This window comes from Lonchura striata, chromosome 3 (assembly GCF_050655825.1).
Source record: "Lonchura striata isolate lonStrDom1 chromosome 3, ASM5065582v1, whole genome shotgun sequence".
NCBI lineage: Eukaryota > Metazoa > Chordata > Aves > Passeriformes > Estrildidae > Lonchura > Lonchura striata.
This window is the reverse complement of record NC_140705.1, coordinates 79,822,897-79,848,596: the sequence shown is the minus strand read 5'-3', so window position 1 is coordinate 79,848,596 and position 25,700 is coordinate 79,822,897. Positions and strand designations below refer to the sequence as shown.

The 25,700-nt window shown below is 37.7% G+C and overlaps 1 long non-coding RNA gene across 1 annotated transcript in view; it reads right to left on the bottom strand.

Moving 5' to 3' along the window:
* LOC146767958 (uncharacterized) overlaps window positions 1-25,700 on the bottom strand; it is a 112,482-nt gene that overhangs the window by 5,345 nt on the left and 81,437 nt on the right. Inside the window, exon 3 of the long non-coding RNA XR_014953832.1 lies at window positions 1-25,700. This exon is cut by the window's left edge and continues 5,345 nt beyond it. This is a non-coding gene — a long non-coding RNA (uncharacterized LOC146767958).

Here is a 25,700-nt window from a genome sequence, read left to right as displayed (position 1 = left end):
AAAAAATGTTAACATTAGAAAGACTTTTGAGTATTTACTCCAAAATCTTGACTGAAATTACAAAATACTATATTCCTACACCTTCTTATGTTGTTCTTTGCCTGTTTTTTCACCATACATTGAAGATGACATTTAAAATGCCAATTATATTCATGCATCAGTCTCATAAAATGTATGTTTGACATGTTCTGGGTCATGTTAAGAAGGTAGGCACTGATCTTTTGCAAAAAAACATTCTTTCAGCCAAATTCAAATCAATGTGTTAGTACTTATTATAAAATACCAACATTAGAATAAGAACAAGTCTAGGTAATTGCTGTGACAATAAGTAGGCTAAGACTGTATTTAATATCCTCCTTCATTACTAACCCATTTGGCATTTAGCCTAGTCTCAAAAAAAAATTATTTGATGTGTTGATGGATGTCATGTGTGCCTTGTACATTTATAGCACTCCTATTGTAATTCAACATTAATTATATTTCACATTATGTCCTGCATAATGCAGCGGTACAAAATGCTCATATTTTGTAAATGAGAAAATTAAGCTCTACTTTTGTCCATTCTAATCCCATTTTACACTTATTACACTTCTGTATCAGAACTCTCCCGTTTTCTTACCAAATCCATGAGCACCAAAAACAAAAACCTAATTTTCATCAATTCTATATCACTTTAATATATTTTCCTGCTTTTGAATTCTTACCAGGATGATAAAATACAAGTTATGAGAAAAAAAAAAAAAACTAGAGTCCAGTCTTCATTAGGTATAGAAACAATAAACATCCATAAAAGCAGACTACAGGTCAAAGATTTTAAGAAATGTGTCACTTCATGTATACACTGACCTCTTCTCAGTCAGATGGACATTTGCTCAGAGATGACTAGTGTTTATTTTCCCATAGCTGTGTTTATCACAAGAACAAAAGATAAAAGAAAAATAAAAAGCAATTTTTTATTGAGTCATAGAGAGTTATCCCTGCTAAAGTGGCCCTGATTACTAGTATAGAATAAGGAAGTTAAAAAAGGAACAATACAATGGAAGATATATAGATATTTGTGGAAAAAAATATTTTTAAACATCAGGACACTTTTTACACTTTTTCTAATGTCTCATCATTGACAAACTCTATAGACGAAGGTTCCTTCTATAGGAAGTTCTCTTGGTTGCCTTCATTTCACCAGTACACCAAGTGACCTTTCTGGGGACTCCCTGCTTGTGTAAAGCCTTAAGGTGCTTAGTGTGAACAGATAGGTTGAAAACAGGACAATATTCTTCACACTGTTTACTAAACTGTCCTTCTGCGAAATATTTATATCAAATGTGGCATTTCTCAAACAAAAGCTAAAAATACCCATGAAGAAATGGGGCAGGGGTGGGGAGGGAGAAGGGAAAAATAAGAAAGCATAAACAAGACATGAACTTCATCCCCACCCAAGACATTTTTGCCCTCCTTTGCAGACTTTTGGAGCTAGACACTCCAGAGACTTTCTAGCAAATAAGACGGAAAGGTTAATATCACCTATTTCCTGACAATCTCCGAGAATAAACATATGGCTGAATAGGACTATACAAGTTTATTGTTCAAGAAAAGCTTTGGGAATATCAGACCAAGTGTTTCTGTACCTGTGAGCAGATGTTGCTGCACCTGACTACTACAGTTTCAGTAGAATGTTATGAGCTGTTACTTGACTCTTTGGGAAGTTGTCCATAGTAGACCAGAGGAGCAGATCTCCTCTTCCTCTGGGCAAGAGGGAAAACCTCAATTACCACGTGCACTTGGTTATCTTCACTTGCTAGTTTTTGTGTCCACACCAAGAAATCAAAGGATATGATAACTCATGGGAGACCTCAGCTACAACCCTCCATAGGGCCACTCAGGCAGATAGCATCTAGATGGAAACTCTACAGTCTTTCCTTAAAAACTCAGTTGCTTTTCCTTCAGCAGAAGGATCTTTCCGAATTGTGTCTCAATATTTATAAAAGCAACCAAAGCCTCCATCCAGTTTCTGTGGGTCTTGAAACCATATGAGTATGTGCTGGAATCATACAGCTTGGGAGAGGTCTTGATTTTCTAAGTTCAAGTACTCAAGACCTTTAAGATATATCCCACTTACCAGCTAACCACACAGATAAAAAATCCTTCCTCACTTTTGAGCTTCTAAGGAAAAAAACTATGCAGTACAATATGTTAGAGGAAACTAGAAAATAAAATTACAGCTGAGCAGTAGAAAAAGAGGGGTGGAAGGGGAGATAACAGTCTCATTGAAGCTTAAGACATTTTTAATGTATTTCATTCTTCTTTGCTTTTTAAGCAAGACAGGAAGTCCATACAGCAAGCTTCTGAAGAGTCAGACAAGGACAGCTATGTCCTGAATTCAAAAACCACAGCTGGCTAGGCCAAAGCAATGCTTTCATAAGCCATGTTTTCATTAATTAGTACTTAAGCCATGCTGTTTTCCAGCTAGAAGTAAACAGTAGCTGTTTATAAACACACACTCCACACAGTCTAAAATATGCTGAAAGTGTCAAGTGCCAAGCAGTGCCACAAAAATTGGGAACAAATCAGTGATATCTTGAAGGAAAAGAGCCAGAAGCAATACTGCACATGTAACAGATGCTTAACAGAAGTTTCCTGAAGGTACTCCAACTATAATAGGTGTCACATTGCTTATAAATCTTATGAAGTACTAAAAAGTCAACTCTTGAGGCTCTCCTATTAAAAAAAAAAAAAAAGAAAACACAACAAAAAAAACCACCCCACATAGGTAGGTGCTTGAAGTTTCCAGGCCACCTTCTCAAAGAGCCTCAGCAAATTAAAAATTGACTGCATCCAGGAATCATTAAAAAAATAAAGTTAATTTTTTTTAATATTATAGATAACTTTCAATACAATCTCCTAACATTGCTGCTACAGTTAGTTGTGAAAGTCCTGAACTTGTTTGTGTTGCTATATATTTAAAATATACAGCTACAGTAAAAGAGCCTTGTTTCTAAAACTTTGTGATACACCTATAAAATTTTCATGCTGAATTATTAGAATTTTAATGTTATTATTTTATGTCCATTACTTACTTACAGCAGCACTACAGGGCTTCAGAACAGGGACAGTGCTGGGATTGTCTGTCCAACACTTCAGGTTTAGTCAGCTAATCTTCAGGCAAGTATCTCTGCACATAGGAACACTGCAGTCCTGAGGCTGACTAAGCAAAAAAAAAAAAAAAAAAAAAAAAAAAAAAAAATCTACAGCCTGTATTCAAAAGACTGTAAGAATCAGGATGCCATGCACAGCAAAAACTTGTTATGCATAGATCAGTCACTGAATCCATATTTATTTAATATTCTCCCTTTACAGTCAGAATTCCTGATGCCTTTTCAGAAGCCATGACCATGTCCTGGATCTGTACCAAGCTTCCTTTGCACAGCAGCCTACCCTAAACTTTATACATGTAGTCTCCAAAGTATCCTGTGAATCTGCTCTTCATTGGTTACTCCACCAAAAATCAGATGCTGCAGTAGCAAGCCTTTTCACTGCAGCCAAAGGTCACATGTAAATTATTACAAAAGACCAATAATCCATGGAGACAATATTTTGAAAATAGGTTTCAGCGGGACTGGGATACTGCAAAGGGGTGCAATATCATCTTATCAGCCCATTTAAAATCTGTTCAGCTGTTCTGTTAGACATAAAACAGATACAATTGGTAAGTTATCTAAAAATGAAAAAAATAACCTATACAACACAAATTGCAAAAGTCTTCTCTTATGGCAGCTAATGCTTCTTAGTCACTTTGTACATAATCAAATTAGTCTTGTCAAAATTTTTCACTGAGTATTTGCAATAAAACTTCTGGTTATGCTAATCTTTGTCCTTTATTATCCTTAGCATTTTCAGAGGTGCTGCCCTAGAGAGGTCCACAAGTACTGACATTTTAAAAAAATCAGTCATTTGATATTTGGAATTACTTAGAAATACCTTAATAGCAGCTCAGAATAAAGGTGGGGTGGGTGTGAATGCATGCACAAGTGCACAGTTGTTCTTCGACACACCTCTATCTTTCTTACCTTATTTTCTGGACCTCAATAATTTTGGTACTTGAAATCCTATAATAGCAAGGTCACATTCAAGATTCAACCTATGTCAATGAAAGAAGGCTATTGAGATGCTGATTTCTTCCAAGTTACACTCTGTGCTGGCTGCTCCACTTAGCTTGCAACACATGCTGATACCTGAAAGCCCAGACTGCAAAACATGCACTGCAACATCTCCTGGACCTTGCAAAGCCTGTTTGGACAGAGCAATAATTCACCAGAAACTGGATGTTCTGGACTTCTGGTTTTTTTAGCATAAATCAAAGATAGCTTTTTAATAAAGTTCAAGTGTTTCAGTAATTTACGAAACAGAAAAACAGAGTCATGCCCATTGTACAGATCAGATATTCAAACCCCAGATAAACATGAACTACAAAATAACACCAAGTAGATCAATTCCAGAATGGGAAGATGATTTTATTTTAAACAGTGTGATATTCTATGAATTACCCTGCCACTTCTGAGTTGCTTCAAGATTTATGATTGTCACTTCTCAGTATCCCAGTTTAAAACACCTATTTTAAATGCATTTTATGAGAGAGCAATGTTAACATGAAACCGAAATAGATGTGTTTGTTGTTTTCTGGGGATTTTTTTAACAGAAAGAGCAATACACTAATTATTACTTATCATTGCTTTCCAGGATGAAGGCAGAGAGAGCTATATCTAGCTTCATATTTAGGTTTCTCTTGGAAACTGGAAGTTTGCCAATTAAGATGTCTCTTCCTTCCATTACCCTAAGTATCTTTTAAGAGACAACAAAATTAGCACAAGGTCTCCAAATGGGATGACAATTCATTCTGACAGTTAAATAATGAGTTATTCTTCTTTCCCAGCTTTAAAAAATTGGGAGGAACTGGAATGTCAATGATAATTTCATACTGCATGAGATAAAGTGAATTATTATGCTCTCATTAGCTCTTCAGAGCACAGACCATAACACATCTTGTTTGGAAGTCTGAGACATTTTAGATGAATTCCAGGGTGTTGCCTAATATTACCACTTATGGCAACAAACAATGCCATCATATTTTTCTCTCTTTACTATGCTTTGAAAGCCAAAGTAATCACAAAAAGGAAGTCCACAGGTAGTACCCAACTTCAGAAGAGGGCATAAGTCATCCCATGAAGAGCTGTTGGATGTTTCTGCTGGGCTGCTTTTGGTCCTCAGATTAGACAGGTCAAAGTTCACTGGTTTGCTCTACAGTCACCATGCTGTGCTGCAGACATACCCAAGCCCTCTTTCTTTATTAGCCTCAGGGCCTGCTTAGTTGCAGGATGGTGGCCATAGCAGAATACACAAAAGTACAGTTGTTTTTAATGAAAGTACAATACCAGACCCTTTATCAGGCTACAGAAGAACCCAGGAAGGAAAGAGTATTGTAACCTAGCTGGTCCTTATAGAAATACAGGTCAAGATTCAATGGTTTAATTTTTATCCAGAGAAAAATAATCACTGTTGTATGCCTTATTGGTTATTTTAATAACTACTGCCACTGATTATTCCCTGTGGTTGGGCTTCTTTCTCATTATTGCACTAAGCAGAGAAAAAATAAAGCCTTTAGAAAAATAGAATGGGACAACTCTACAGGGAATTTCCAAAAGAACAAAAAGATAAGACTCAAAAAGAACCCTATCCCTGTCCCTATTGTTAACTGATTTATCAAGCTGTATATGGAAGAAACACTCAAAGAAAAATGGAAAACAATCTTAAAGGACTATTGTTACAATCCCAGTTGAAGTAAAAATGGTATCATTAAACATTCCAAAAGGAAAAGTTTCCAGCTGCAATCATACACCATTTCAGCAATCTGAAAGGATATTTAGAAGAAAGAGAACAGCTGACACTTCCCCACTGCTGTCTCTTGATTTATGTGTCTAGATGACTCACGATAAATAAATCCACATGTTTCAAATTGTCTTGTTTATAAGACTATGAACAAAGTATATTACCATAGCATAGAAATTTCAGAATTCCAGACAGATCAAAAATTTATTTCCAGTGTCCCATCTATTTTGCAAATCACTGCACCAAAATTTTTCAACATCCCTCAGAATCCTACAGTGCTCCTTCTTCTGCTGTGCTTCAGTGAACATTTCACCAGCTGTACCTCTCTGCATCAGAATAAAATGAACATATAGAAACCTTTGAAATCACCAAAACACAAAAATAATCATTTCCCCTTCATTTTTTCATTACATCCACTGTCTCAGATGCTGGTAGAGACCATGATATGATTGTCTGGCTGCAGTATTTAAAAGCAGTGATGAAGCCACACTCATTGTAGGAGGAAGTGCTTGAGCTGCCTCTCTCAGATTCAACATTTTCCTCACCACATCCTCGTGCCTTCTCCTCAGACTGGACATATTTAATAGACACCTCTTTATTAAAAAAATATAAGCAAATTGTGTATATTTTGCACTAGAACATCTTGAAATTTTAATATTCCAAAGCTCTATTTGTTGTTTGTTTCCAAGAAAGACAAAGCAGGAGTAGAGAAGCAGTGGTTAGGAACTAGCAGCTTATCAAGTGTCTGGGGTTGACTGGTTTTTATCAAAACCAGGGAATGCACGAAGTTCCCATAAGACTGAACAATTTTAAATTAGTAAGACAGTAAACACCTAGTCACACTTCTCAAGTGCTTTCTGGTCAGAAGAAAGACATTATGGAAAGTGTTCTAGAAGAGCCAAGCTGGATGTCCTTAGGGAAAACTCTTGCTGCAGTCACACAACAGCAGAAGCTTTATGCACACCACTCACCACAGTAAAGACTCTTGCACAAGAACAGGCACTACTAATGAAACTTTAAACAGGTTATACTTTGCCAAGGGCAGAGAAGACCAAAGGTAGCAGGTAGCCTGAGCACAGCATTCCTCCAGGTCTATCTTTGCAGTTAGAGGAGAAAAAATTGTGAAAATATTCAGAATAAAATCTAGATCCCTTTTCTTAATCAGATTCCTTGTTGGCAGCTTATTAAGAGTCTAGTAATTAGACACCATTTTCTGTGTAGCCTCTTCTAAAGTTCATTAATCTTTCTTCATCTCATAATTTTTCCCCACCTCTTCCTTTTCCACATTTATTTAAACACATTTTATCTTTGCCAACCCTTCAAGGCAATCTACGCTTATATTTGCACTTCAAAACTGCCCTGGAAGCCATAGGGTGTCAGTAGTTCCTACATCCCCCTGGAAGCAGCCAGCACAGTGAAATAACACCACCAGCTGATGACACACACATTCAGGGCAAGGGGTGCTGCATGCAGTCCTTACCACCTGCCTTTATCCATGAAGAATAGCACTAACTGGCAAATTTTGTTGGTACCATTAAGTTGAGCCTAGAGAATTAGCCAAGCTATAGATGCTACACAGAAGTATATAATTGGTGCTTCCCTCAGGGAAATATCTCAATCTGTTTACTGTTGAACTCCCATTATTTTCATTAGCTATTACTAGCCATGTGGGGAAAAGGCCTGCTGTGCACAGGTGGCTGAGACATCTCTTCCTGCTTTCAGGACCTCTGTTTATGCCAGTAGGACAGAGGCATAAGCTACTAGATGCAGGGAAGTGATTCAAATCAATTTTCTCTAGGCTAGAAAAGCCATTTAATGTAGTCCTGTGAGATACAACAAGAACTTGTAGCAACAAAAAATCTGCAGATGCTGAAGCTGGGCAAAGGAGTTCAGGGCTCTTTAATAAAATTTTGCTTAGAACACAAGCTGGCTTGGATTTCTAGTCTCAGTGTGAAAGAAAAAATAAAAATCTGTGGTTTATTTGCACACAAGTTTCTTCCCTTTGTCCTACTTCAAATGGTTCCTCATCATCACCATTCCACTTCCAGCCTCTGAGTTGGAAGCCAAGTTTTTTAAGAGTTGGAAGCCAACTTTTTCCAGAGCCATTTATCCCAGCCATATCAGTACAGTCAGCTCAGTCCATAACTCTGCTACAAACATAGTAGAAAATACCATGAAGATTAAGAAGTGTATGTCTGCAGTAATATTTCTGTTAAAAAACCTTGTTCTCTGAATTTCAAAGTTTTTCTAGGCAGAAATCACCACAGTTAACCTGTCTGCCATCACAGTTCCAAGAAGTAGCAGCTAAAATCTGTGAGCTATACTTCACATGTATTTTCAATCCAAATACTCAACTGTTTCAAAACTGCAAAATCACAATGTACCCCAACTCTGTACAGGCCTATGTTCAGGCTTCCAAACCTGTGCTACATCTCCCACAAGTTTCCTACTTTTAGTAATAACCCTTAAAAATTTTCTGATTTGAAATCTAGTATCTTACACTACTCATAGTTTTTGTAGTCACCTCAAGATCAAATTCTCCTTTACCTCTGGATGGATTGCTTTATTTCAACTGCTAGCAAGAGGGTCCATGTTATAGAAGAGAACTGCAGTTGAAATTATTTACAAGTCCAGATGGGAGTTCAGCCCTTAAGGATAAATCCAGACAAGTAAACTTCAGATGTCCGAAGACACTGGACCAAAATATCCATGCTGATATTCTGTAGTGTTGCAATATTTCCAACAATATTTGTCCAATATTTGTGTTGCTTTAAAAATATATGTATGTATTAAAAAAGGTGTCTCTAAACAATGACTTTTCATGCAAAACAATACAGAAAAAAAAATTTAACTGGAAAAATATTTGTTCATGGAGAGAAACAATTTGGATAAAAATACTGAGCAGCCTGCCTCATGTCCTGCTGCAAGAGAACCCAAGGGATGGAGAAAATGGCCAACTCTTACACAAGAGAGTGAATCAGCTTTGTGTGTCTCTCTGACCATGGCTTTCACTCTTCTCCCTGCTCATTCCTCTTTCCTGCACTCACTCATCTGCAGGAGGGGAGCATTGCTGGAAGAAAAAGCCTCTGACTGCCTGCAGTTGTTCCCCAGGAGAGGGCTTATAAACCAGGAAGAACCACAGTGACTTTCAGAATGGAGCCAGCTGGGCACCACACAAAAGGGAAAACAGCACAGGGATATTTATGCCACCCAGAGCAGGATACCTCCTTTGTTTTGCACCAGGCAAGGCAGCCTTTAGTGCTGTTTATATCACAAGTGGTGGCACAGAGCCCAGATACCCATTTCCACTGCAGTTGCTCCTTAAGAGATTTCCTTGCTTCAAAAATAGGTTTCTACAATTAATTAAATATTTTCTGAAATCAAATACTCATTTATTAGGAAATCCTAAGCTAAACAAAAAAGGAAGTCATCCAGAGTGCTGAAAAATAAGCTCTTTCACAAAATTGAAACCTCTTAATACTGCTCTTCAGCATTAACCATTCTCCCTATCCCATTTCTGTGTTAGGGCTTCAGTCCATTCTTCTATGCCACTGAGGTTTCATGCACTCCACTGGGGGTAAATGAGGGCCATGAAGGTTTATCACTTTGTGAAATGTGGCCTTGAAATATGTGGCTATGATGTTGGAAAGAGCACTGGGATGTATGTTAGTGTCTTCTGTGTTCTGCTCCATCTGTGACAGAACTGGAAACCAAGCAGAGATACTCTCCATGGAACATTATAGTACTTAAGGTAAATACACCAAGGCAGATAGCTGAATCCTGACCTCCTTTTGTACCAGGTCCTCCACTCTTGTTTTTAACTCATTAAGATATTTTTACAATGACATGTCTTGATAAAGGGAAAACTTGTCACACAATATTATTCTGAAAACTCACATTTTTCCTATTACTATATAGTTGCTATAACAACTTGATGCATCATCTTAATAATCATTCTCTGCATCCTTTTTAGCATTGTAGTTGTCATGACAACAACATGGATTTTATTTCAGACTTACCTCCCAACATTCTCAGATGTGTTTTTGTTGCTTTGAATGAAATTAGACTCAATCTCCACTAAACAGACCAAAAGAAAATCTGATGAAGTGCCTGTGAAAGAAAGCATCTTTATGGAAAAATGTTCTAAAGTTGTGGTATAAAAGACTTAACTATATCTTTTTCTGATATAGTTTCATGTTTACTTTGACAAAAAGCTCAATGCAAATACTATGTTTGAGAATTGAATGCACAGAATAGAACTTATAAATGTCCAAAATTCCAACATTCTGTCTAGAAATAAGCAATAGTTATTGATTTTTTTTAAAGAGACTAGATTTTTTTTTTTTAACTAATGCAGGAATAAATAGCTAACTAATATGGAACAATTCTAAGCTTCAGTGGGAAAAAAAAATGAAAACCAAACTAAACAATGTTGTGGCAATCTGATATTGTTCTATATTTTATGCAGTAGTGGAGATTGATGCTTTTTTTTTTTGTTATTAGATGGTTGTTGTGAAATGGGGAGCTAATGTAAGAAAAGCTTCCCAGTCAGCACCCCTTTTGCTCCTTAATGTCAGAAGAGAATTTAAAATTATAAACTGAGATTTGTAATTCACAGTATCATGAGCAATAAATTTACATCACTGATATAGAATAGACAAATCATGAGGTAGATCCTCAATAGAGATGTCAGGCCAAAGACTGAACAAGTTGCTCTCTCTTTTCCATTGACAGCAATACAATCTCTGCTGCCTGGATCTTAGCCTCCTCCTGGAAGGAGTGTTACTACTTTGTCACTTGAAGTGCTCAACTTGTTGCAGCTGTCTGAATTGTTAAATTCAGAGCAATATTTATATAATAACTACAAGTTGTGCAAATTTAAGATCAGCCCAAGAAGATTTCCAGTCACTTCCTATTACACATCAGAATATGCTTTATGCATTTGCAGCCCTTACAAATGTTTTCTCAGCAATAGGTAATGTTTTTGCTTTCCCTTAGTATTTCAAGCTTATTTTCCCACAATGTGAAATTCAGAGTCATCTAAAGTGGTACATGCACTTTCTAGGCTGCAGTAGTGGTAATGGTGAAGCACATGATTAGGGAGATAGAGATTAGGAATTTTGGAGATATGAATATTAATTTCCATTTTACTGCATCTGTGAATTGGTATCTTATGTGCTGTATGCACATTCAGCTTGAGTTTCTCTATTACATTCAGTTCCAATAAATCCTGTTATCTGGGCACCCTACTCTGGAACTGCTGCTTCTCCCTAAACATCCAGCTTCAAAAGTACACAGCAGAAGCAAATACATGAGAAAAAAGGGGATTGTCTGATTTTTAGAAATATGGAGAAATAATTTATTTTCAAGAAAAATGCAAAAAAAGACTGGAACACAGAGTAAAAAAAGAAGGTATAAAAAGTAATGAGCAGATCAAATATCTTAATTTTTTTTCTTAGCACAAGGGCTAACCAAAAGCCAATAAAACTTAAAACACAGAATTTTTTCATACTTACTATTGGTGACCTTCATAGACTAAAATTTATCAACTGGGACAAAGAAACAGTGACATTTACCCAAACAAGACGCAATAAAATTTATAAGCCCTCATGCTCAATTGTTAACTGCAAAACACGCGAGACTGGAAATTTCCAACAGACAGAAATTCCCACAGATATTTGCCAGCTTATAGACAGAGACACATAAAAAAACATGGCAACAGAAAATAATAGAAAGAATTGTGCTATGTACAACTGCTCAGCAGGCATTTGAGAGAAATCTAAAGAAAAACTAAGTTAACACTTAATTGTTTGGAATGGAGTGAGATAAAGGGAATGTGAAAGTGAGTTAATTAGAAATCTCTCTCCAGAAGAGAAATCTGGTTATTTACATCTTTCTGCTTGCAATTATAAAGCTACTACATGCAAAATCTGTGCTGATTTATCTCCAACTTACTCTTGACTCTAAAAATGTTCTTAACTGTTACCATTTGTGTTAAAACACTAAAAACCAGCTCGTTTTTTATGTCTTTTTTGTGAATTAAGAATTTATTTACGAAAGAGATCAACATGAATGCTTCTTACTAAGAAATACAGTTTCTCTTATTTTCTCTTACAGGAAACATGAATGTTCAAATTCTTCTGAGCCTTATGTTGGGATAAAAGGCAATTGATCAGAACCCATACCAATAAAAATACACTGCAATTCTACTCTAATACATTTTTATTATCTTATTCTTCATATATCAGGACTCTTACCAATGAAATTCCAGTTTCAACGTGTTACCATTTTAGTGAGATTATAATGTTTCCTAAAGTCAGTTTTTATTCAAATAATTTGTATCTGCTCAGATTCCATTTAGTATTTCAAATAGGAATTACTACCTTTTTCAATTTATAAGGGTACAGATCTTCTTCAATCACTTCTGAAAATAAATTCAAGTCATAGAAAAATGGAGAACATATCTATTATATTTTGTACATTTAAATTTCAAATATGAGATTTTTGCATGAATAGTTTTCATCCATTGCCATACTAAATCAGGTTAACTCTTTTAATTAGTCAAAAAACCACCACCACCAAAAAAAGGAGGAAAAAAAAACAAAAGAAAGAAAAGCCTTTCCTAGTTTGTAATTGATAGTCTTTCTTCACATATCTTCCTTATGAAGTAAAGATGAAATACAAGTTGCAGCTACCAATCTTAAATACCTTGAGAGCATTTAGAAATTAGAAGAATATCTGGAATATCTCCCAATATTTTCCCCACAGAGTTATTACAAACCTACTTCAAACAGGTTTGCAGAACCCAGACTCTTAGAGTAGCCAGCCCTGAAATTTAATTTTAAAAGAACCTGCCAATAGCTGACTCTATGTTCAAGACTTTATGGTCTTCCATACCACTCTAGAATCTTTCTCTCAAATGTCCATCTTTGGACATAAAGAACAGCACAGATCAGGTAGGAAGGGGAGAAGAAAAAAGGGAAGTAAAAAAAAAAAAATGGCAAGAAAAGAGGCACTAAGTAGAAGCTATCTGCTTAGACAATCTCAGTGGCAGCTTTTTGCTGCTGTAGCAACATACAACGAATCCAGGAGGTGGCAGAGACTCACTTAAAGTAACTATGACTCTCCGAAGGGTCTAGTTACAACTGGGCTTAGCAGGGGAAGTCATGCCTCCTGGTGGCCCTGCTGGATGCCCATGTGGTAACTGAGTCGACTTCTCCCCCAGTGTGAGTGGGGGCGGCCATCCGCTCCCCCTGTCGTTGGCCTCGCAACCCAGCGGTAGTTTCACAACCGGCGAAACAATTGCAGCCACCAACCAATTCATTAACTGGTTGCCCAAAGCCTTGTCCACGGGCAAAATAGTTGGGCAAAGTTGGCAGATTGGGGAGAGGGCCCAACTGCTGACTGATGACACGCTCGCTTTCTACCGGACTGACAAGGGGAGCCCCGGAGGCCCTCTGGCCCAAGGCCTCTCTGCAACGAGGCTAGAGAGGTTCCGACGGGTCACGGCTTTCGGGGTTCCAGACTCCCAGTCGGTGAGCCCTTCCCAGCATGGTGGCTGGACAGTGGAAATCAGTCACGGGTGGGAGGGGCTCATCCTTCATAACCGTGTCGGGCCCAAGTTTGGGCAGCAAATTCCAACCTGGCAGGTGGATGGGCCACCATTACTTAACCCAGAAAAGGGACATATACTTGTATGTGTTCGAAAAATAGCTCCCAGGTAACCCTGCTTGATAAACACTCAGCAAAACTGCTGGAGATGTGAAAGCATACAGTTCTATTCCCACTCAACCAGAAAAAAAAACAAACCAGTGATCTCAAAGGTCCCTAGGTTCCAGTGATGGCCAGACATGCTTTTGATAAAGGCATTAGCATGTGCTGAGGATAAGGGGAAAGAAGAAGGCCACTTTATGCCTGAGGAATACCTCTGAAGAAAAGGTGGCACATGTGGGACAGAATTCATGTCATTATCCCCTGTAAATGACTCCCAAAAATGAGAACAGAAACTAGAAATACAGAAAAGGGGTAATAAGGGACCATTTTTCTGAGTCTTGACTTGGCGATCCTGAGTAATGGAGTTTAGGGAACCCTACTTGAGCAGGAAGCTTGGACTACCTGACCTCCCGAAGTCCCTTCCAACCTCAGCCATTCTGTGATCTGCTTCTCTGTGTGTTATGCAACAAAGCCCTGTCATTTCCAGGCAATGTCCACAGCAGTATCTCTGTCAATCATAATGAATCTCGAAACACAGCTCCTGGTCACATCTTTTCCCAGACAGCTAGGAAGATAAATTGCTTTCTTAGATTGACAGAAGTCTTTCTGGGGCAATTTGCTTGCATTATTTGTAATAATTCAGGACACCACTGCATCCTGTTACCCCCTATTTCCATTGAAAACAATGACTTTTGCTCACAGTGAGCAGAGCCAACTTTATTATTATCATTCAGAATCACATTTTGCGTCATGGAAACTGGGAACTTAATACCACAGTGCTGCTTTTTTTCCCCAATGAAATGAATTGACTGCTTTGATAGCAGTGTTAATTATATCATTGGCAAAACTACAATTAAATTAACATGATCACAATTTACCATTGACCAATATCAAACAATTTACTACAGACAACTGCCAATTAGTTAATTATCAAAAAAATGCCCTCCAGAGACATGATTTATAAGTTCAGCTGTTAATCTAATTGAAGAGCAAACAGTACTGTGATTATTTATCAAAACATGTGGTCCAGCAGGACACTGATGCCCTTTGGGCATCTTGGAGCCTTCTCTGCTTATCTCAGCAGATAAGAGGGGAAAGGCTAGAGAGAGTAGCATCAGTAACACCTCCTTTGGAGAAGCAAAACCTTCCCCAGTTATACAAGCCCCTGGCATGTTTTACTGTAAAATACTTCCTGAGTTATAAGGAAAGGAATATAACCTAGCGGATCAAAGGCCATAGAGCAATTCACAGGAAGCATTCTGTTCAGTATTTACTTTACTGTAAGTCAAATTGAAAGGATGCTGAAATTTTATTAAACTTACATACTTATTGGTGTGCAGAATTTTTTCAAAAGCTAGGGGAAAAATATATCTCAGAATAATTTGTTTTTCTGCTGGGAATTTAGTTTTTGGGCCTTTTTTTTTTTTTTTAATTTTGGAATTTTGTTCATTTGTAAGATCGTTGGGGAAATTCCAGAGCTAACCTTTTTGTAATACACCTAGAAACAATCAATATGTGGATGTATATTTTCTGTTTAGGAAGGGTTTTTTTCCATACTTACCTAAGTTCTTTATAGTCTATATTTACCTAAGCTCTTTATATTTTAACCTGCATAAACAATCATTACTGTTTTCTTTTTCTAAACCCAAAGCAAATAAACTTGAAGTACAAAATTAGAAAAATATTTGTTCCTTACAGTGAATTGACATGATCTTAGCAGTGGCAAAATTTTGCCAAGTGAGAGAGCACCTCAGTGTCCTGGGTCAGGCAGATAGATCCCTGTAAGAGCACATCTATACCACAGACAAAAAACTGTCTTGCATTTGCTTCAACATACAAGGCAACACTGCAAGCAGAGTAAAATGTTGCACCTAACCCATAAGGACTGGAAGAATTAAGACCTGATTTGTGATCTCTGTGGAAAAGAGGATGTTAAGAAATTGAGGAATTTTTTTCCCCGAAAAATATTTGCAGGTAAGGAAGCTGGTTCAGAGCTAGTGAACTCAAAGACCTAATCCACAGCCCAGTCCTTTAATATTTTTTTCTGTGCAATTTTCAAATATTTACAAAACTCCTCCAGTTTCTTTCTCCTATTGATTAATAGCACAGCACAGTAAGGCACGTTATAGATATAAATACAGAATCATATCTGTGGTAGATGGTCACATTATATAAGTATTAGTCTAAAATGCTGCATCTCTACACTGAAATTTAGCACAGAGAGCAGAACTGGTTCTAATACAGTGTAAGAATTGTTTGGAGAAGTTAGTTACAGTCCTGTTTTCACTCTTCTTTGAAAGTTTGTGGAACAAAACAAAAACCACTACAATAACAAAAAACCCAAGTAGAAGACAGAGTGGCAAGAATTCTTGCATTTCTTGTTACTCTTTAATAAAAAACATCTATTTTGAATGATACATTTTAGATGTGAAGCAAATAATATGACACCACTAGGTTGACCTAGGCAACAAAAGGAAGCATAAGCACCTGAGGTCTGATTATTCATCCCAAGGGATTTCTGTTTACAAGATCAGTAGAGCTTTTGCTCACCTAGAAGAAGGTGACTCACTCTAGAAGAAGAACAAGCCAAATGTGTTCAGTAATGTTCTTCACCTATTTAGTATGGTCATTCTGAGAGCACATACTCTTCTGTCTCAGGTGAACAATTTAAAGACTCCAGTATAAGCTCTGGAGAAATAATGGACAGTCCATAAACTGCTCATTTCTCGCTTACTATCTTTTACTATCAAATATTAATGACAGAATAAAAATATTATTATACCAGTTCACAGGAATTGTCAAGCTTCATTGAGGAGAGGAGGACAAAACATATTACCATTTGAATGAGGTGGATACTATTCAGTCACGGCTAGTAAGTGATGCAGTAACAACATAATTACTAACAGTACTTAAGTAGTAAAAATTAATTTCAAAAGAAGTTGGCTATTTTTCCATCCCAAACAATTTTGTTTAGGACATTTCACAAACGTTGCATCCACAGTGAATGCCTTGGGACCATGGTCAGTCTAACCATAAAGACAGGTACAACAAAACCCCTACTCCATGATCCACAGGAATCTATTTAGTATCTCCAGCATTCATAATGCTATCAAAGTACTGACTGCACTTTGAGCAACTTTACAGCTGACCTTTGGATGAAAAAGATCAAAAGGAATTACTCATTTGAAAACTGGATGCTCAAACAGCTGATGCTTCAAAGTATGACTTGGTGGGAAGTCCTGTTCAGGCCCTGTGTCTGCTGAAACAAAGAGAACAGACCAATTTCGTCTTCACTACTTGCAGACATGAATTGAGAGCTTGTTCTGCCAAGTGGTGCCACACACACTTCAGTTCAGCTGAAGTGAACTCTGAAAAGTAAAAGGTTGATATAAAACCTTCTGGCTCTTCCCTGGAATTCTTTCCACTGGCAATAAAAGACATCAGTTCAGGCTGCAGATCCATGCTATTACATGAATATGGATACAATGGGTCAGGACCAAACTTGGATTCAAAATATGTCAGTACAGGCAGAAACAACTGTTACCCCTACAATATTCAACTCTCTGTTAGCTAAATATTAGCTGTATTCCTGCTGTGAGTGTTGCAAATGTTTATTTACTTGTAATTTTTATTTTCTTTCAGAATTAACCAGTGTGCCACTAACCTTTCACTGAGCACACTGGCATGAAAAATAAATAAACACATGTCCAAGGCTCAAAAAAAAAATCTTCATTTTCCTTTAAAACAGAATCCTGCCAACAAATTAAGTGTTTATTCCAGTCACTGCCACCTAAACTAGGATTGGTAAAATTATTGTCCCAAGTAAATCAGCACTCTGTGACTGGCAATAGGGGTTTATTTGGGTTTGTTTGTTTTGTTTTGTTTTGTTTTGTGTTTTTGTTTTTTGTGGGGTTTTGTTTGTTTGCTTCTCCTGTTTTCCTTCTTCAGCTCTCATAACCTGTTTATTTGTTGCATCTGTTCTTGGGCTATGTGGGACTGTCAAGCTACTTGTTAGCAAAATATAATGTATGATGCATTCTTCCTTGGCTTTGCCTGGTCACACAGGGGTAACATATCTTTTAGCTCTATCATAGAGATATTTTTATAATAAGGAAAACCTGCAGTGGCTAACAAATTACATGTGTTTGTAATTCCCCAATCACCACTGTAAAGACAAAGCCATTTCTAAAAACATTCAGGAATAGCCTGGCTACTTGATCAGCTCTTTAGAAAATGAGTGTTCAAAACCATTTCTTACAGTTATCTATGATCTTGCACTTCAAAAAACACAGAGAAAAAAAAAGAAAAAGAAAAAGGCAGAGGTCTCAGCTGAAAACACAGGTGTACTGGAACAGACTTATAATGACCTCTTCTGCTCTGTACATGTTATACTGCAAAATGCTTAGAAGTACAGAAAAAAGGGAGTTAAGTAATCTGAAAGCTCAGTAAGGTTTTTTCAAAGTATGCTGACTCACAATCTCATCTATCCTTTTGATTGCCACAAAAGATAGTAGTGTAAGAAAAGGAAGAATCAGGAGGAAGGGCCGGGGGGGGTCTGTATTTTTCTGTTCATAATTATCATCTCCTCCAGCTCTTCACTCTGCCCAGCACAGATTTGCATGTTCCCTAAGGAGCTTGTCATTTATCTAATAAAAGGTGATATTCTTGCAATGGCAATGGAGCTGACTGGGGCAGTGCTCCATAAGTAGGCTCCCTGCAGTGAGTGGGGCTGTTTGTACAGCAACATAGTGCCCACCAAGAGTTGAGGCAGATAATATCCAGCACTGAAGCACTGACTTTGGTCCAAAACTTCCTCAGTCAACCAGCTCACTAGGATGTGAGAGTGTATTCTTGGTCTGAAAGTTTTCTTACAAAGAATTGGGAGTTGGCAGGTCACTGTGGTTTGGGGTTTTTTGGTTGTTCTTAAATCCCTCGAAATGGGCAAGTTTTCTAAGATTTGGTGGGTTTAGCTGAAGTGGATGCAGTCATTCAAGGATGCATTCTGCTCAAAGGTGAAATCACCCACAGTGAATACAAAGAGTATAGGATGCCTTGACAATAGCAATGCATTAACGGTCAGTAAAATCCATCTTTTCAATTAACATTTTATCTAATGAAGGCTCATTTAAGTTACCCTAAACAATTCAAAAATCTAAAGCTCAGTGATGTGTCATATAATACACACTCTGTTATTTGCAAGCTAGCAATTAAAAATCACTGGTTTCCTCCCATTTTTGCCATAACTGTGAAGCAAAGTCACTGCAGCCAGGGGAATCAGTCCACTTCTGCAGTGCTGAAACTGGGATGAGGATTCCACTCATTTTTTGACATTAGCAAAGAGGTACAGGAGGACCCATGCTTTTTCAAAATAATAAACGGTGATGAGCATGGTGTTCCGTAACACATCTACTTTTATTTTAAATGGTTTAGCCACAGCTGAAGACCTTGAAGGAAATTAAGCTAGATCAAAAATCCTATTCATGCTTTCCAAAGTGGAATGGATAGTCTGTCATTTTACTTATGCAGCTCTTTGGAGAGCTTATGGAACAGTAGTTTTGTGATTTGTTTCTTCCACTGTGGGCTACTGATTGTGTGCTGTACTTTAAAAAGACTCTTTGTTTTAAAGAAAACTTATTACTAATACATTGTGGGATGCCAGAGCTACTGTTGAGTGCCCAGTAACTTTAGAAGTTCATTAGACTGAAACTAGGAACACGCAGCGGGTGGGACATCTGCCTGGAAAACTACAATAGTATCAAAGACACACAAACACAAATTATAATAGTGACTCATTATAAACTCTTTTTTCCTCTAGAACACACATATTATAGCTTCCCATCTTGTTATCATTAAGAATGTGAAAATGCTGCTTGAAAGTGGGTGCAACATATATTCAAGTAAATATCCATATTTATCAGAAAGGAAGAAAGGGATAGTTAAACTATATCAAAGTAAAACAACACTGATGAAAGCAAAAAATCTCTTTTAACTGTCCACGCAGATCTTTGAAAAAAGAAAAAAAATCCAAAAGCAGCTCTATTTTTAAAGCAAATATGTGAACATGTAAATTCAACTACTATTAAGGGACATTTGCAAGAAAATATTTGGGGTCTGTAGGAAAACTAAGTAGTTTTTTAGACTATACACTTTTTATTTTATATTATCAGAACTGTGGATCCCTGGAAAAGTTTGAGGCCAAAATGAATATGGCTCCAAGCAATCTAGTCAAGTGTAAGATGTCCCTGCCCATGGCTGGATGGTTGGAACTTGGTGACCTTTAAGCTCCCTTCCCAAACCATTCTCTGATTATTTGATTTTTGCTTTCTCTAGATCATCCTATCTGTTGCTCAGGATTCTCCTAATGTTATATTAAGGAATAAATTCAGGTCCATGTAACCAGTTTTCACAGGGGCTTTGTCTTTGCCACATTTGGAAGTACATTATACCATGGTGTAAGAGTGTGCAAAAGTGAGGTGAGCCCAAGCCCAAGCTCACAACTACCAGCACAGGATTTAGATTAAGTGTATTAGAGAATGGATTAATGGTGAAATAAAAATTGCAAGAAACATTTACATGGTAGGAACTTTAATACCTAATAAAAAGTGGTAAGAAAGCTTTATTGACTGGAGGTCAGAGAGAAAATTCTGCCTTACACATCCCTAGTACTCTACTCCCACACTGAAATAAATCCAGAAATACAGGACAATGGAGTTTCAGAAAGAATTGGCAAATATATACCCCATCCTTTGCCAGGTCCTTCCATCTAAAGATGGAGAGAGTTAAATTCTGTGAGAACACTTTCTAGAGGTTTATGCAATATGTATACTTTGCTGAGGACTGCAGCTTTTCAAGGGATTGATTTCTCAAACATACTGAACAAAAGAAAATGCAGAAATTAAAAAAAAATATATTAAACTAAAATTTTCTTCTTTGAAGCAGCTTATACAAAGCACCCAGGTTTGGAAGTTAATTGCTAGCCTTAAAGGCACCACTTAAAAAACAAAGTTCCAGCAGCAGTCTATCATCTCTGTCCCACATCCATCAAAATGTCTCCATCTCTGCTGCTGCTATTGTGTTAGCAACTGAAATATTTACAGGAGTACAGCAGCATCACTAACTGGTAGTGAAGATAACCCACTCTCAAAGTAATCTTTGCACATCATGTTGTGGTACTTCCTCAAAAAGGGACCAAAACATCCAGATACAAATTTAAACAGATGAATAGTGACATGAACCAGGATCTCCCAACAGTCACATCAAGTTCTCCAGAACAGAGTGAACATGAAGATGTTGAAATTGCTGCCAGTTGCACTGGTGTGTATGAATACCCTGGGACAGATGTAGTCACAGGATATTACAGGAGTGAAATAGCATAAATGCCTTTTTTTTTTTTTTTTTTTTTTTTTTAAATAGATGGAGGCTAGTGACTACTAGGCTTGCCCACAGCTAGCATCATGGAAGCATTATTCCACATCTTAGTGGGGGCCATTTGCCAGTGTTCAGTATGAACTACTGCTTATCACTTCCACAGCTACTTTGTGCTGGCTAAATGCCTCTCCCCAGCTGTCTGTATGCTATCATGAACAGTCAACACGACAAAATCACAGTGCACACAATGGTGAGCCCACCATCACCGCAAGGGCAACTTTTGGCAAACATTCCCTTTTCTATCAATCCAACTTTTCCTTCAAACACAGTTGTGATCTGTTTATTCGCTGGCTTTTCCCATCTAAATTCCTCTGAATAAACTGTGCACCTAATAAGAACTGACAACGAGCAGACATCAAAAGGGATTCAGGTCTCTAGACCACTTAACTTCTGAGAGGCAGGCACAGAAAAGGACATACATGGATTGCCTGTGCAGAAAGGTCTGAGGTTTATAAGAAAGTGTCTCATGCCAGTGAACTTCACAAAATTTTAAAAGATTTTTTAAAAGAGAAAGGAAAATGAAAGGCAAAAGGGCAAGCCCTGGTGCTTTCTTAGGAGGGGAAGAGGGCATACACAAAGAAAGAGCAGGAATGAATACCTTAATACCACACAACAAAAAGGTACCAAAAAAGGAAACCAATAAAAAAAAATAAAGGCATAAATCTGGAGATGGCTGGACCCTGAAAAGGAAGCATGCAAACCAGAAGGAGAATAAGCAGTATATTATTTACCAGGTATATTTCTTCACCAAACTGATGAAGAAACACTAGCACCAAGGACCACCTACTGATCACCAGTGTCCAGACACCACTGAAACCTCCTCTTCTTATTCTGGAGTGCTGCCACAGCACTACAGAGCCGCTAGCTCCCCAGGGCCACAGTGCTATGGACAGGATTTGCCTTCACTCTCCCAGCAAAAAGTGGGACAGCCAGGGAGCACCAGGGCACCCCCAGGACCAGCCATCAGGCAGGTCATCTCGCACAGCCTGGTAGCTTCACCTGGGTCCACCCTGCAGTGCCCCGAGGCCATGTCTGCCTTCATGTCTGTGTGATAAACCTCTCCTACTCAGGCTCCAGGATCCCCTGGGACACCCATGGCAGCTGGTGCCCACAGGAGCTGTCCTGGCACACAGCCTGCAGCCGAGCTTCCTCCAGAGGCACCCCGCTTGTTCAGTGCCTGCCAATGTCAGCACAGCACCAAGGCAGCACAAGCAGGGCTCTGAGGAGCCTCCTGCTCTCAATCCACACACAGATATAGCTACAGCCTGTAAAAGCAAACATGATTCCAGCCTGCGGAATTCACTAGAAGCTGTGGGCACCAAGGAACATTGAATCCAGGCCTCGGACAGGAGGAATATAAAACTCCTTTCAGGCACTACCCCATCACAGTGACATCCACCCCTTCTCCATAACTCAGAGGTAGTTGAAAATCTTGTCTCCTTTCTCTTCACTTATTTCTCTGGAAGTCAGAATAAAACCCAGGCAAACAGAAGAAAATTATATTTTTATTTATGGAAACTTTTTTCTCTCTCCCAAAAAGCACCTGGCATTTTAACCCAGCACTCCATGATGTCCACACATATGGAGGATCTAATTCAGACAGAAGAAATTGATTTTTCACCTTAATCTCACTGCACTTAAAAGAAGAAGATAGTGGGGGTTTTTATTGGCAGCTTGACTGACCACTGCTGCAAGCAAGACTGCCCAATGGGATCCTGAGGTTACAAAGCTAGCAGTAACTCATCAAAGGCTGCTTATAACCTGAGCTGCAGTGTTTGTCTTATCAATCTTGCTGCTATCAGGTGGCCTAATGTTCTGCTAAAGGGAAAAATTACAGTTAAAGTAATACTGCTTCTTGCGGGAAATACAAACTTAACTGAAACCTAAACAATAGGCTTTGCTCTTAAGCAAAGAAGTCTGGTAAAAAGATAAGGAAAGACAACAAAAATAATGGTAAAAAATTGGCAAAATCATAATAGTTTGAGATGTTCTCCATGACACATCTGCTGTTCTTTAAATGAGACAATCTGTTCATTGCAGGAGCTGCTTCCCGAAATCCAACTTTTCTAATACCAAGCACTTTCAGCATTACTAAAACCTTATTTGTTTCCTTTCTTCTGGCCCTTCTTGTTCTGTTTTAGAGGCATTTTTATATCCTAGAACAAAAAAGCACTTAAAGTTTTAAAAGTTCAGTGCCAGTTTCTATAAAGCATTAAAATAAACTTTTGTGGTTACAGCAATAGTCAGTGTAATAGCAATCAAAATTATATTCAGTAAAGAGTATAATTTCACAGCTCCATAAAACCAGATACAAATGTGAACTCCTTCAAGTGAGACTTATTCTTTATATTTTTTTTTCTTAGCTTTTACTGTATTTCCAGATATCATCCTTCCTGTTGGCCTCCAGCAACTCTCAACAATAATGTAAAATTACTGTGATGTTGCCTGCATTAATAAAGCCAGTCCTAATCACCTTATCCTGAGAAGATGAGCACAGAAGTATTCCTTCATGTGACAGCAAAGTGTTCATTGTTACTGTCCCAGAGAGTCAGTTAACCAGGCTCCTTTATTGATAGAAAAGAGCCTCTAGAGAGAAGGCAAACAATTTTATGAGGACATCACCTGTATACTTTCACATAACCTACACAGGCTATTCCTGAATTCTCATAATTTTATTTCCTTGTGTGAACATTTTATTTTTTCTAATAGAAAATTGTGCATTTTAATATCTTTACTTTTTGTCATTAACAGAAGAACAGTTCTAGTTTGAGGATATTTTCAAAATGCAGTCTTTAAATAATATTAAGGAAAAAAAAATTAAATGGATCAAGGTATTGGAAATACATGTTTTGGGCTAGGCAATCCTTTTCTCTCTTACTAGCCCAGTCTCATCAGTCAAGTTTATTTCAATTAACAGTGCTATACAGGGATTCCTCTTACCTGTAAAGTCAATATGAGAAATTCAGGGGAGTAGTAATACATTTCATTAACCTGACAGTTTTTACAATTAAATAAATATGTATCATCTTTTTTTTACTTAATTTGCAACTAGAATTTTCAAGTTTTCATTTCATTCATTATCTGCTGTAGCAAAATTCATTCTTCTAGGAACAAAAAGCTCAGCCTTCCAGAAGAGCAGAAATATCTCAGATGCATGTGCAATACCTCCTCCTCTTAGGGGAGAAACTTGGACCTATAGCACACTGCACAAACAGGAACCCTACCTGGAGGAGAGAGTTGCTCTATTCCCTATTTTTCATTAAGTATATTACACAATGCTAAGCAGCTCCCAACAGTAAATCCTCAGGAAAAATCTATTCTGTATCAAAGACTTGAAAGAAAAGAGAATTCATATAAATTATTATCTAAGTCCTACTGCTCTCATTTTAATTTTAGTACTTCATACTTGAGAGTCACAGGGAGTGGGCAGTAAGCATGGCTGTTTCTTTATGGTTAGGACATTTGCATAACAGGAAAGTACATCAACATACAAATGTTCAGCAAATACTTGTCTAAACAAAGCAGAAAACTTAATAGGAGAAACAAGGGAAAAAATCACCCCAAAATATACTCTGACATTCTTCTTAATATGGTCTTCTTGAAGACAAGTTTAGGTGCAATGTAGAACAGAAAATATTTTGTCTTGACATAGGCATCCTGAATGCTTTCATCTATAATTACTGGATCTTCTAGCAGCCTTCCAGGTCACAGGGTATACCTAGTTTCATTCAAAAGTGGTTTTGAAGCAGATCTTAAAAGTATATCCCTTCCTACTGTACTGTGCTTCACATTTTACAGTGATTTCAGCGCACATAAGCAGGAAAGCTTTGGGGGAAAAGAAATGAAACACCAAGCCACTCAAAGACATTCTCCAGGAGCTCACCTGATGCCTTCCAGTGACCATTCAGTCCATGCATCAGTCCAGGACTAGACCGAAGAAAAACCTGCTGAAACATCCAGTGCAAATGTCAAGTCCTCACGATCAGTCTACTTTCCAGTTCTGCTTCTATTGTGTCACTTTCTTTTTCTAGTATAGATGCAAGATGAATTTATTTTTCTGGGAAAATTTAAACCAATTTGCAATGTTGTGAACAACTTTGGAAGAATAAAGCCTGCACATTTGCATTAATTTTCATTGCTAGTCTGAGAAGGTTCACTTTTCTAGATTGACTCAGTGGAACTACCAGAGCTAACTGCACAGATAAATACCAACACAAAATAAGCACCCAGTAAACTTGCAGTAGTCACATAAGATTTAGAATGACCTAAAATGGCCAGATCAGTTTGGAGGCGGTAGCAGCTTTAAGAGCCCAGCAACTTAACAGGCTTGGTAGCTTAGCTAATATGAAGAGAGATGGAAAAAGGCAAGTTAGTCTAAAACAAAAATTAGATGATCATGGTACATGCCAGTTGGCAAACACATCACTAAATACAACTAGAGGAATCAAGATTCAGTGCTCCAAGCAAAACAGAACACCATATCTACTGAACTTTACTCCTACACAGTTTTCCTTTTAGTGAGTAAAAGGACCTACCAGCTGTAAATCTCCGGTCCCAGCAGAGCTGCTTATGTCTCAAGCAGTAATAGCCATAAGCAGTTGAAAGTGCAGTAGAGAACATCGTTGTTGCTTCAGGTGGTAACCAAGGAATCAAACAGACATGTTTTTCTCAGTGGATTT